Source organism: Triticum aestivum, chromosome 7A (genome assembly GCF_018294505.1).
Source record: "Triticum aestivum cultivar Chinese Spring chromosome 7A, IWGSC CS RefSeq v2.1, whole genome shotgun sequence".
NCBI lineage: Eukaryota > Viridiplantae > Streptophyta > Magnoliopsida > Poales > Poaceae > Triticum > Triticum aestivum.
Genome location: NC_057812.1, coordinates 18785115 through 18799404, shown reverse-complemented (window position 1 = coordinate 18799404; position 14290 = coordinate 18785115). Strand labels below are relative to the sequence as shown.

The 14290-nt window shown below is 46.4% G+C and overlaps 1 pseudogene; it reads left to right on the top strand.

Annotated features, from left to right (window-relative positions):
- Positions 1 to 2229: 2229 nt before the first annotated feature.
- On the top strand, positions 2230 to 12510 carry LOC123152973 (putative disease resistance RPP13-like protein 3; annotated as a pseudogene).
- The last annotated feature ends 1780 nt before the right edge of the window (positions 12511 to 14290 follow it).

Here is a 14290-nt window from a genome sequence, read left to right as displayed (position 1 = left end):
GATGACTCCTTGACCGATCGGTGGCAGAGATCGGTGAACGTGTCGTGTCCGGTGCTGGATCTCTACGCCGGCCATGTGCACTCACTTATTTCTCGTCCTTTTACCTGTGCATGGATCCCAGGACCATTTCACTTGTATGGCGTCGTGTCACTGAGATAGAGTAGGAGCACAGCATTGTTGCCAATTTAGGCTGCCTCGCGTTATCATAGCTCATAAGAAAAATGCTAGTGCCTCCTCTTCTGCATGTATTTGCTCCGCTGGCTCGTACATGCACGCATGTGCTTGGTCAGGACGACGAGGACAGTCCTTTGTCATTGTTGAGTGATGGTTGCATTGCATTGCAACGCAACAACAAGATTAATCATTCAAACAAACAACGAGAAACATGCATTTCATGCTGACACACTGCAATTATTTCTTCTTTTCCGTCTGCTTGGAACCCAAGATCATTTCTCATGTATAATGTCGTGCCGGATTGTTTCCAAGCTCAGATATCTTAGCGGCATCTCATGGGATCGGACCACTTGCTCGATCGTTCTGAAGGCAGAGCACTACCAAGGCCAGGTCGCAGTTAGCTCCCGTTCCCCTTGTTTAAGCATGTCAACCATTGTCCCGTCACAACTAACAACGTTGTATGTCCTCCTTTTAGGACCACCCCAAGGGCGCAAAGTTCCTCAACGCACCCATCTAGAACTACAACCAGATCCAACATATTTTCTCCTTTGGGCTAGCAACCGGCAAGCCTGCAGGCATGGGCTCCGGTGAGCCTCTCGGCTCGCCCGTGCCTGATTATCTAGACACCCAGGAGTCAGAGACCATTGTCCTTGATGGTCCTGATAAGGGTTTTGAGCACGTACGTCCATGTGCTTGATAGGAAGAGGAAGAGGGGCAGCTTGATGGAAGACGAGATCATCGTCTTCACCATCACAACTGAGGTCGTCAAGGAGGTCACAACTGCCATAAGGAAGAGCAAGCCAGTCGACGTTCACCCTGACCTCTACACCGCCATCATGGACCAAGGTGGCTTCAGCCGAGAGGCATTAATGGCGGCTCTGAGCCACTTGTTGGACAGCAAGGCCAAGGGTGTTGGTTTTGTTGCCATGGCTCAGGACCTAGCTAGCTGGGCAAACAATACTACTAGTGATGTTTTGGGTGGTGGTGACGACGTGCATGATCCTTGGTGGCAATGGCGATGACGACATACATTTTGTGGTAGTTAGGCCTTGATAAAATCTTGATGTTGGCATGTATATTTTGATGATGTTATATAGTAAACCCTCATGTTGATGGCGAACTAGTGGTGCTCATACGGGTCACATATCTAAGAGTGCTCCATTGCTTGCTGCTTGAGTTGTTACTCTTCTATCATGCTAGGGTAAGTGATATGTGGTGTTCCAAGGGAGAGTTACAGGGGTTTACAGTTCATGAGAAGCATGCGATGAACAAGTGTCAGGTTACAAAAACAGATGCCACGGAGAGTTTAAGACTAGGCAGGCGACTGAGGATGCTTACTCCAAAGTCGTGCTCAAGCAGGCACGCAATGTTGAAGTTGGCAAGGTGGATCGACACTTTAGGTTGAAGAACTTTATCATCATCGTCCAGTTCGTTATGATTGTAGTGTTGTTTTATTGGTGTGATTGATGTGATCGTGTCTAAGGTTTAGCTCGTAAGCTAACCATGTAGGGTATAAGGTAATCACATCTCGCATCCCATGTGCAACAAAACACCGTGTAGTTGTATGAACCAAGCCAATGCAGGACACCAAACACCATACGAAAACTGAACCCCTAATGCAGGCAGCTTCGATGCGGGCAACCAAACAAGATGTAGATATTGTTTTTCCCCTGTTAACTCAGGAACACATACAATACAGTCAAAGCCGATGCGAGCAACTACACACGCTCTCAATCGGTGGCAGAGACGAACGTGCCATGTCCGCGGGTGCATGGTTCCTCCTCAATGGGTGGCAGAGACGAGCGTGCCGTGTCCGCAGGTGGTTGCCATAATGCATATAGCAGGCCCCTGGCCATGCACATGGTTTCTCTGCTATATATCGCGTCGTGCGTGCTAATTTATGGGCTGCCTCTGGCTCTGGCTCTGCCTCGTACGCGCACGCATGTGCTCGCAATGCTTGCATTTGTCAGGACGGTGGGAGGGCCAAGTCCCTTTTACTCATTGATTGACTCATTGGTCACGCCCACCCGTGGCTGGCATCTCCTAGTGCTGCTACAGGTACCAAACCCAATCGTCGCCTCTTCCGCGTCGCTCGGTCTTCACTCCATCCACCCGCTTCTCATTTCTTCTTCTTCTTCACACCACGGCTGCCCTGCTCCGTCCGGTGTAGTACTAGACTAGGGTCTAGGGCCCCCTCCTCCGGCACCTGCTGCCGCTGCCTCCCACCTCGCCGTCCAGAGTTCCTGCTCACGGACCTGTGCCTCGCTGCTCCAGCTCCACTGCGGCTCCCTGCAGGTAACTTAGGGGAATGGATGTGGCTGCACATTTCTGAAACTTCGTCTGTAGAAACCCAGATCTGTTCCCCTTTGCTGTTTTTTTGGAAAATCATTGGACCGATTTCTAAACCTGATTTCTGTAATTGCATTGCGACAGTACAAATTTTCGGAAATGTCAAGATCTGTAATTGAACCCTTTTTTTTACTTTCTAAAGTTGGAATTTGCTCTAGCACCAAGCCCACTATTTTAAAATCTACGATTTCCCAATAATTTAGAAAAAATAATTCTGAAAGCCCTGCATTTTTTCTTTTTACAGTAGGAATCTCAAAGTTTCCCAACATTTGTTGCAATCTTTTCCGAGAGCAATCTCAAATTATCTGAAAGCTCATGCGTAAGTACGTGCTACTTTGGAGTAGGCATTTTTTCTCCTGCCAGACGGTCACCAACGATCGAGGCTGCTGGAAAGTTGAGTACTCACCATGTTCTTTTGCCTTCTTTTTTCAAATCCGGGTGAAAACACCCTCTCATCTCCAAAAGCGACCGTGTGTGCCTGCAACTAGTATTTGATTATTATTAGGACAAACACACACTCAACTTCTGCACATATAAGTTTTTTTTCTTAAAAAGAAGAACTTATGTACGTACATTTCACTAGTAGAGTGTGACCATATTAAGATGTTTTTCTTTCGAGCCGACTTATCAGCTGCTAGAATTCAGTGCGCATTCCAAGTGTAGTGCATGCTAATTAAGCTCACCTTCTTTTCTCTGATCCAGGGCAACATCCAGCTCCCACAATTGTTCTGACCTCGATCGGTGACGGACGGGAAGAGGCTGGTCAAAGATGGTGGAGATGGTGCTGAGCATGGCGAGGTCCATGCTGGGGGGAGCCATCAGCACGGCCGCCTCTGCCACTGCCGCAGAGATGAGCCTCCTCATGGGTGTACGCAAGGATATCTGGTAACTAAGTACACATTTCAGACTTCCCTGTGCTTATTTTGTCCAGGCCATTTTTTTGACTGATGAAAGTGTTCATGCCTAGCCTAGCTCGTGTCCAAACCAATTTTATACTGATGAGAGGGTGCAGTCACAAACATGAAATATCCAGTCTTTTTAATTCATAACGAACAAATTAGCTAGGATCAGAACTCAAAGACTGGAGGCAAAAATTACTCCTTCTGCTTCTAACATCACATTGTCATTAAGTAGCCTCCATGTCATTTTAAACTTCATCCCCCCTTTTTAGAGGAAACTGTCACCGGAAGTTTTTACTTACCTTTTAGCATTACAAAACTTAAATATGTTGCCCCGCTAAAAATAACTTTGGAAGGTACCAATGTCGCCACATATTACAACCTATCGGATGCCACCAGTTGTTCTTCTATAAGTTTCTTGTGGTCCTTTGTTACACAGGTTCATCAAGGACGAGCTAGAGACCATGCAGGCATTCCTGGCAGCCGCTGAAGCAATGAAAGAGAAAGACATGCTACTAAAGGTGTGGGCGAAGCAAGTAAGAGACCTATCCTACAATATCGAAGATTGCCTTGGTGAATTCATGGTGCATGTGGCGAGTCAAAGCTTGTCGCGGAAGCTGATGAAGCTCAAAGACCGCCATCGAATGGCTGTGCAGATCCGCGATCTCAAATCAAGAGTTGAAGAGGTGAGCAGTAGGAACACACGCTACAATTTGATCACAACCAAGGCCTCCAACAACGTTGACGAGGTGAAGTCCAACATGGAAGATGTTCGCAAACACTCGGGTAGCAACATTGATGAAGCAGAGCTTGTGGGCTTTGATAAGCCTAAGAAGGAATTGATTAATCTCCTGGATCTCAACACCGAAGTTGGTCTCGCCAATGTGATATGTGTCGCGGGCATGGGTGGTTTAGGCAAGACCACTCTTGCACGGAAAACATATGAAAGTAAGGAAGATATTGTGAAGAATTTTTCTTATCGTGCTTGGATCACAGTATCACAATCATTTTCTAAGATAGAGATGCTCAAGGATATGATCCAGCAGTTTTTTGGTCGTAATTCACTAGACAAATGCTTGAATGGTGTTGAAGGGAAGAGAGTGCGAGTAGAAGACCTCTCCAAGCATCTCACAGATGAGTTAGAGGATAAGAGGTACTTTATTATTCTTGATGACTTGTGGAACATACAAGATTGGGAATGGATCGAAGATTTTGCCATTCCTAGTAGTAACCAGAAAGGTAGTCGGGTAATAGTAACAACACGAGATGTTGGCTTAGCTAACCAGATTACTGTTAAAAATTTCGTCTACCACCTTAAACCCCTAGACTCACTTGATGCTACAGAATTGCTACTAAGAAAGAGTAGAAAAAGACCGGAAGACATGGAGAAAGATGAGAACTTGAAGAAGACAGTTGAACAACTAGTTAAAAAGTGTGGGTGCTTACCGCTGGCTTTACTCACAGTAGGAGGCATCCTTGCTACTAAAAAGATAGCAGAGTGGGCACAAGTATATAACCAACTCCCCTCAGAGATGGAGACCAACCCTAGCCTTGAGGCAATGAGGAGTATGGTTACTCTGAGTTATAACTACTTGCCATCTTATCTTAAGTCATGCTTTCTGTACTTAAGCATCTTCCCTGAGGATTATGAAATCCAGATGAGGCGACTAGTAGAAAGATGGATTGCTGAGGGGTTTGTTAAAGCCAGGACTGGGGTGAACATTGAGGACGTGGGAAAAGATTACTTTAATGAGTTAATCAACCGAAGCATCATTCAACCTGCGCGGGTGAACATAGAAGGGGTTGTTAAGAGCTGCCGAGTTCATGGTTACAATTCCCAGAAATGAAAATTTTGTGTATGTGGCTGGAGAAAATTTAACTGGTGTTGTGGAGGAGACATTCCACCATTTAGCATACCATGGTAGCATGTGCCTAAAAATAGGAGCGGATTTGAGCCATGTCCGATCAATAACTGCGTTTGGTGAGAGACCATCGAAGCCATCACCTTCAGTTTGTTCACTTGACATGAGAATGCTCAGAGCCTTGGATCTAGAGAATGCACAATTTCAAGTCACACAGAAGGATATCAGCAACATAGGATTATTATTTTTTTGACGAAAAGGCAGGGCCACTGCTTTTCATTGCGAGTAGGAGAAATAAACAGTTACAAAAGAAAGATTAGAGAAGGGGGGAATGAGTTTAGAGATACAACAGAAATACATCAGTCCGGCTCTAGGGGTCGCTCTACAAGAGCCATTGCACGCTTTCGTCCAGCATCTACCCAGTCCTTCGCTTCTAGTTGAATCTTCTGGAACACTTGTGTGGGGCGGCAAGAACTATTTCTGAAGGTTCTATCATTTCTTTCTTTCCAGAGGTTCCACCATACCAGTGCCAAAATTGATCTCCAAGATTTCGCTTTTTCCTTTCCCATGGAAGAATTTGTACGATGCCACCAGCTTACAAGGGAATCATCATCAGTTGCTGCCCAATTAGAGCTCATATTCAGCTTGCAGAGTGTCATGTGCCATACTTCCTTCGCATAAGGACAAGAAGCAAGTAGGTGGGCAGCAGTTTCTGGTTCTTGTAGGCAAAGCACACACTGCGGGTTATGGGGCCATCCTCGCTTAGCAAGGTTGTCCGCCGTTAGACATCGATCTTGCGCAGCTAGCCAAACGAAAAACTGGCATTTGGGCGGGGCATCCGAGCTCCAGGCGAGCTTCGCAAATGGTGGTTTAATGTTGGCAGTGAGAGTGGCAGCATAGGCCGAGCTGGAGGAGAACTGACCATTGCTAGTCCAGCGCCAGGTAAGTGAATCGTCATGAGCTTGAGTGAGCTGGATCGACTGCAGGTCATTCCAAAGGGTCGTGAATTGGGTGATGGCCTGTTGAGTTAGGTTTCCCTTGAAATGTCTCATCCACTTTCCATCAGCAAGGGCACATCTGATGGAGATTGTTTTGATCGTGCAATGGTTGAAAAGCTCGGGGAACCTTCTGGAGAAACTTTCCCTTTGATGCCAAGGGTCAATCCAGAATTTTGTGTTGGCACCATTTCCAATATTAAACTGCACTGATGCCTCAAAAAGAGCTCTGACCGAGGTGCTGATTGGTAGAGGTAAGCCGTGCCAAGGCCTATCAGGTTCCATCCACGACAGCCAAAGCCATCTGCATCTCATTGCCTCACTCTTTCGGGTTAAACAAGGGATTCCGAGCCCCCCAAGTTTCTTGGGCAAGCACACCTGATTCCAATTGACTAGACATTTGCCACCAGTTGCCTCATCTTTATTTGCCCAAAGGAATCCTCTGCAGCCCTTGTTAAACTTTTTTACCACCCACTTAGGGGGCTCAATGGCCAAAATCTGAAAGATAGGCAGAGCATATAAAACCGAGGTGATCAAGGCAAGTCTGCCAGCAGTGGGTAGCATTAATTTGATCCATCCAGAGGTGTTCCGCTTGAGCTTGTCAAAGATAGGTTGATAGTGAATTTTCTGGAGTCTTGTAAATCTTAGGGGCATCCCAAGGTAAGTGACAGGGAACTCCTTGATTGGGCATTGCAGGATCATGGCCAGCTGATGGATATCAATGTTATCACACCGGATGTGGCATAAATTGCTTTTGCCGAAGTTAGTCCAAAGGCCGGTTGCATTTCCAAATACTTCCAAGATCATCTTCACCGTTGTGATTTCTTGTGGGTTGGGCTTGACAAAAATCATCACATCATCGGCATAAAGGGAGGCTCGCAATGTTGGTAGGTTTCTTCCAAAGGGAGGTAATACTTTGGCAGAGACAGCACGCCTCACCAATGCATCGAGAATGTCCATAACTAGCACAAACAAGAGCGGAGACAGCGGGTCGCCTTGCCTTAGGCCCTTTCGGTGTATAATTATGTCAGTGAGCTCCCCATTGACAAGGACTCTGGTTGAAGACGAGGCGAGCATGGAGGCGATCCAGTTCCTCCAAGTTTGGCTAAACCCTTTGGCCGCAAGGACCTCCAACAAAAATTCCCAAGAGACACTATCAAATGCCTTTTCGATGTCTAGCTTGAGCATAATGGATGGAATCTTCTTCAAGTAGAGGGACCTGACCATGCCTTTGACAAACATAAAGTTGTCGTGAATCGCTCTTCCTTTGATGAAAGCACTTTGCGAAGGCAATACTAATTCCTTCAGCCTTGGTTGTAATCTTCGTGCAAGAATTTTCATGACTAGCTTTGCGAAGAAGGTGAGCAGACTTATAGGCCTATAATCTTTGGCTTCAGCAGCGTCAGCCTTTTTCCTGATGAGAATCAACGTGGCATTATTTAAGCTGGCAAGGTTCGCAATGTTCATCCCTTCAAAAGCTTTGATTGCACACATTATGTCATTTTTTATTATATCCCAGCAATTCTGGAAAAACAGTGCCGTGTAACCATCGGGGCCGGGTGCTTTTCTGGGGTTCAGATCCATAACAGCAGCTCTCACTTCATCTTCTGAGAAGGGTCCGTCAATACTGCTTAAATCAATCGGGTTGATGCCAAGAGCAGCAAAGTTTATGCAGCAGCCTCTTTGAGTTCTAGAACCCAAAACCGAGGAGAAATGCTCCCAAACAGCGTGCAATTTCTCTTCTTGGCTAGTGACAACTGCCCCATTGTGCAGCAAATTTAGCACAAAATTCTTTTGTCGTCTTGCCGAAGCTTTTGCTTGGAAGAAGGAAGTGTTGGCATCTCCATCTCTCAACCAATCAATTCTAGAGCGTTGTCTGCTGTGAGCACGCTGAACAGCTGCAATACCAAGCAGATTCATCTTCAGGGCTGCCCTTAACCGTCTCTCACCGTCAGATAGATCCCTTTCATCTAGGGTGGCGTCCAACTGTCCAATAAACTCACTAGAAATTGCCGCACGGAGCTTGAGGTCTCCGATGTGAGCAGTGCTCCACTTTCTTAAGGCTCTGGCCATTCTTGTGAGCTTGCAGTGCAGTCGTAGATACGGGTCCGAGCAATTGGTTGGTTGTGCCCAACAGTCAAGTACAAGCTGATTGAACCCCTCGAACTTTACCCAATAATTGTCAAATCTGAAGTGTCTTGGAGGCTTGAAGGAAACATCAGTGGAGAGCACCAATGGGCAGTGATCAGACATGTCTGTGGCAAGGGCAGCAAGTAGACAACAAGGGTGTGCTGTCATCCATGGATCATTATAGAGCACCCTGTCCAACTTCACTTTTGTTGCAATTTGCTGTTCGTTGGTCCAAGTATATTTTCTGCCATGGAGGTACATGTCTCTAAGCTCCAGCTCATTAATAAATCTCCTAAAAGCTGCCATCATTCTTCGATTTATATTCATGTTGTTCTTGTCCGAAGCATCAACAATAAGATTGAAGTCACCAATGAAAATGCAAGGAAGATTGGAATGACACAATGGTCTCAGATCATCTAAGAAATTTAGCTTGTCAGCGTCAGATTGAGGTCCATAGACTGTGACTAATCTGAACTTAGTATCTGTCAGCCTCCAACAGCAATCGACGGCAATGAAAGATTTCTGCTGAGCAAGGAGGTTTATATCAACCACATCGGGGTCCCAAGCCACAATTAAACCACCTCTAATACCCAAAGCAGGCTCGAATAAGAACTCTGTGTACTTTGGACCACAGACTTGACTAATGATCATACTGTCAACCACTGCTAGCTTCGACTCTTGCAGGCAGATAATTGCCGGGCTATGCAACAGTACAACATTTCTGACCACCCCACGACGGGCAGGGTTGTTAAGCCCTCGAACATTCCATGCTAAGATATTTGCGCTAATCATAAGAACTCAATCGACAGAAAACAACAACAACAACAACAACAGAAACAGAGCAGCATCAGGTACGCCGCCCCTTCCGGGCGTTCCTAACGGAGGCAGACTTGGCCAGAGCAGAGAGGGCATCGATTTGCCTATCAGTCAGAGGCTTCTTGAAGGTAAGCTTGTACCTCTCGAGGGTCTCCTCCTCTTCTTCCTCTCCAGGCTCGGCAATGGTGAGCCCTCTCTTTCCGACAAGGACTCGTCGGGCCAACCGCAGCGAAGTGTTGCCCCCTCCACTGAGGGCCTCCTTCCTTCCCTGCAGTCTGTAGCTACGCCTGGTCGCCGTTGCTGGTGGGCGTCGGGCGCGCCTTTGCTTGGTCAACGGCGGAGGGGATCTGGGTCCAGCAAGAAGCGGCCCTGAAACAGGGGAAGTCATGTCCAAGAGGAATTGCTGGACGGGGTGAGGTGGCGATGATGGGTCAAGAGACGTCGTAGCGTGCTGGTCGATAGCACCGCTTTGGTCCAGCACAAGGCAGCAGGCCGTGGTGGATTCAGCACAACCCATCTGGGCGGCAAGGATTCTCGGCCCAACAGACGGGCCAGGCTCGGCGCTGCGGTTGACCATGGGCGGCGACTGGTCGTGGGTATCGCATGCAGCAGGTCGCAGCACCCCATCCGTCGTCAGGTCGTTCGTCTCCACGCCTGCCGACAGGGCATGGGCAGCAGGGGTATGGTGCAGATCGGCATCCAAAAAGCAACATAGGATTATTGCGCCACTTGAAGTATGTGAGTTTTTCTAATCCTGAAGGATATTCATATATTTATAAACTTCCTAGATCCATAGGAAAATTACAAGGCTTGCGTACTTTGAACATAAGAAACAGTCATATTACAGCACTACCTATTGTGATTAGTAAACTCAAGAGTCTATGCAGTCTCCGTTGTACCAAAATTAGGAGCTGCAGATGGTTTGACTTGGATGAACCTAAGGAATGCTTGGTGCAGACACTTTGTCTGCCCATACTGTTCACACCTTTGGTTGATCCTTGTGAGCGCACCAAGGTAGTTGCCGAGATACACATGTCCTGGTCTAGCCGTTGGTCCGTGTCAAGAGGTGTTAGGGTGCCAAAAGGAATTGGCAACCTAAAAGAGCTGCAAATACTAGAGGTTGTGGACATCAGACGAACCAGTGGCAAAGCAATTAAAGAGATAGGTGAGCTTGTGCAGCTGAGAAAACTGAGCATGGAAGCCATGGATACAGAATGGGCCACCAAGCAGAAATGCAAGGTACTGTGTGATGCCATTCAGAAGCTCACTTGCCTTCGCTCTCTTGATGTGGTTGGTGCACTCGAGTGGATGCATGTTGTTTCCTCTCCTCCTCCCCTGTTGAGGAGTCTGAAGTTGACTGGATGCCTTGGAGAGATTCCTGGCTGGGTTGGCAATCTGATGCATTTAGTCAAGCTTTACTTATGGGGCAGCGAGATAAAGGAAGAAGGTAAAATCATGGAAATACTAGGGCCACTACCCAACCTCATGGATCTTCGTCTTGGAAGCGGCTCTTATATTGGGGAGAAGTTGGCGTTTAAAACGGGGGCATTCCCAAATCTCAAGATGGTTGGTATTTGTAATCTGGCGGGACTGAGTGAGTTGAAATTTGAGGATGGCACCTCACCACAGCTGGCAATGATAGATATCAGTTATTGCGATTTGGCATCAGGAATTATTGGAGCCAACCAGCTTCCAAAGCTCAAGGAGATCTCACTTGGTCTGCGTGGTCGAGTGGCGAAGCTTGCTATGCTACAAAGTGAAGTGGATGCACATACCAACAGTCCCGTGCTGCGACTGGAGAGGGACCGGAGCCATCACGACATGGGGGGTGTGGTCGTCCAAGTGGAAGAAGCAATGGAGGAATCGTCATCTCCCCATGCTGAGCCTGAAGCAGCGGTAGCGACGACAAACCTCAGGTCAGCTAATTGATTCTCTTTCGTTCAACTAGTAGTACATAGAAGCTATGGAGTGCGATGTGCTAATTAATCTGAACTATGTCGTGTTTTTTGTAACAGCCAAGATGACCTGCTCTACACTTACAATTCATGCTGACTGAATCATGCCAATTCCACCACAAGCTACACTCTGCAGGTACGGCTCAAATCCTGCTCTGTTTCTTTTTTGTGTTGGCTCGATTTGGTTTCCTTTCAGTTCCACCACAAGCCCACACATTTTTAAGCTGCACCTGATTATATATAGGCATAGCAGACAGCCAGACACTTGGATTTAAGGAAGCGACTCGGAAGAGATCATACTTCAAAGTGGTTAGAACAACACGCCACATCTCGTTTTGTTTATGTAGCCATCATATTACATTTTCGGTACTTACAGTTCCTAGCAATGTTTTCAAGCCTGTGAACACATGTTTACACGTACCCCTATTTACACATATATTTACAGTTCCTGGCTGCTACATCTCAGACTGATGGAATGAACTAGTTCTCTGTATTGTATATGCATTCAGGTTCAGCTGGAGGTGCAGGAAGATACAAATGGAGTACTCAGAAGGGGTGGCATGACAACTGCAAGAGACGCCACAATATCCTCCATGGTGCATGTTTCCTTTTAACCTCTATGCTAGCTAGACAGTTTAATGAGTTGAATCAATTCGAAAGAGTCAGTGATGATGACACCGACACCTCTGCAATCTTTCAGGCAGAATTAACGGTTGGGCGAAGACTGTCTCTTCCAATTCAATGCTCCCGTGATCTTGTAGCAAGCCACAACGTCATTTCCAGGGGACCAGAGGCTGGCGCGCCGACAATCAGTTCTTCTTCACCATGGACTTGATCAACGCGATGTCAAATCCTATTTTCTTGGAATCCTTCCTCTTCCAGTCCCAGCTGGAACATCAATTGATTTGCATCTTGCAATGCTCAGAGTGTAATCATAATGATCTGTTGCTAATTACTTGCCTTGTTTGCCCGTGGGTCTCTGTTTGTATGATTCCATACTATATTTTGTACTGAAGAATGACGACACCTGCTTACTGTATACGATTGTGCTCTGAAGAATGATGGTGCCGACAAAGAGCAAAAACAGGTCAGCTAACTTCTCTCCCGTTCAGTACTACTCCCTCCGTCCCATAATGTAAGACATTTTAGTTGACAGCAAATGAGATGCTTGTTAGTGTTTGTGTTTGCTGCAAACAGTTTACAAGTGCTTGCCTGTCAGAGCAGACTTTCTGTATTCCTTAGCATTCCATTTCCAGCACCTGGAAAATTAGCATTCGTGCAAATATAGAGTTTCATTTCCCAGCATGTTTTAGTATCCATATTTTAGACATGGAAAATCCTAGCTTCTTCTTCGTGTTAAATTCATTTAGTTGCACAATGTACACGATTTCTTATATGTAAGAGCTCTTTAAATATGCTCCAATCATGTCTTTTTTAACGGTAAACATTAATTACATACTTTAACCTGTCATAAGTTGGAACATTAAACACATGATTAATATTCTGAAAGAACATTAAGAAGGACTTGCATATGGTGTTCATTGACTTGGAGAAGGTCTATGATAAGATACCGCGGAATGTCATGTGGTGGGCCTTGGAGAAACACAAAGTCCCAGCAAAGTACATTACCCTCATCAAGGACATGTACAATAATGTTGTGACAAGTGTTCGAACAAGTGATGTCGACACCGATGACTTCTCGATTAAGATAGGACTGCATCAGGGGTCAGCTTTGAGCCCTTATCTTTTTGCATTGGTGATGGATGAGGTCACAAGGGGTATACAAGGAGATATCCCATGGTGTATGCTCTTTGCGGATGATGTGGTGCTAGTTGACGATAGTCGGACGGGGGTAAATAGGAAGTTAGAGTTATGGAGACAAACCTTGGAATCGAAAGGGTTTAGGCTTAGTAGAACTAAAACCGAGTACATGATGTGCGGTTTCAGTACTACTAGCTGTGAGGAGGAGGAGGTTAGCCTTGATGGCCAGGTGGTACCTCGGAAGGACCCCTTTCGGTATTTGGGGTCAATGTTGCAGGAGGATGGGGGTATTGATGAAGATGTGAACCATCGAATCAAAGCCGGATGGATGAAGTGGCGCCAAGCTTCTGGCATTCTCTGTGACAAGAGAGTGCCACAAAAGCTAAAAGGCAAGTTCTACAGGACGGCGGTTCGACCCGCATGTTGTATGGCGCGGAGTGTTGGCCGACTAAAAGGCGACATGTTCAACAGTTATGTGTGGCGGAGATGCGTATGTTGAGATGGATGTGTGGCCACACGAGGAAGGATCGAGTCCGGAATGATGATATACGAGATAGAGTTGGGGTAGCACCAATTGAGGAGAAGCTTGTCCAACATCGTTTGAGATGGTTTGGGCATATTCAGCGCAGGCCTCCAGAAGCTCCAGTGCATAGCGGACGGCTAAAGCGTGCGGAGAATGTCAAGAGAGGGCGGGGTCGACCGATTTTGACATGGGAGGAGTCCGTTAAGAGAGACCTGAAGGATTGGAGTATCGACAAAGAGCTAGCTATGGACAGGGGTGCGTGGAAGCTTGCTATCCATGTGCCAGAGCCATGAGTTGGTTGCGAGATCTTATGGGTTTCACCTCTAGCCTACCCCAACTTGTTTGGGACTAAAGGCTTTGTTGTTGTAATGTTTATTCCAAAAATCTTTGGTGTCCAGGGGCAACTATGAGATATTTTTTCTGTTCAAGATGGAACACCTATGAGATTTTAACATCTCCTGTTGTGAATGGATCAAGACTCAAATACTGAACTGACCGTGATGTATAATGTATTAATCTGAAGTGGAGCCGAGGCACCCCTTTTGAGTTCGCAATGCCTTGACAATCTTAAGTGACAACTTTGAAGGGGGCATACTGATAAATGGTTAGTTCAGAAACATCTAGGATCTCATTAATATTTTTAGGCATCATGTAAGATTGTCACATGCTCTGCACTTACAATTCTTGTTAATATTTTCAGCTTATAGACACATGTATTTACACCCCTGTTTATATCAAGACTTCCTAAGTTTACCCCATCTGACAGGGTCAGATGCCGCTGTGGAAGCCGGCGCGGTTTGAGGCGATCCCTCTCGGGTTGTATGGT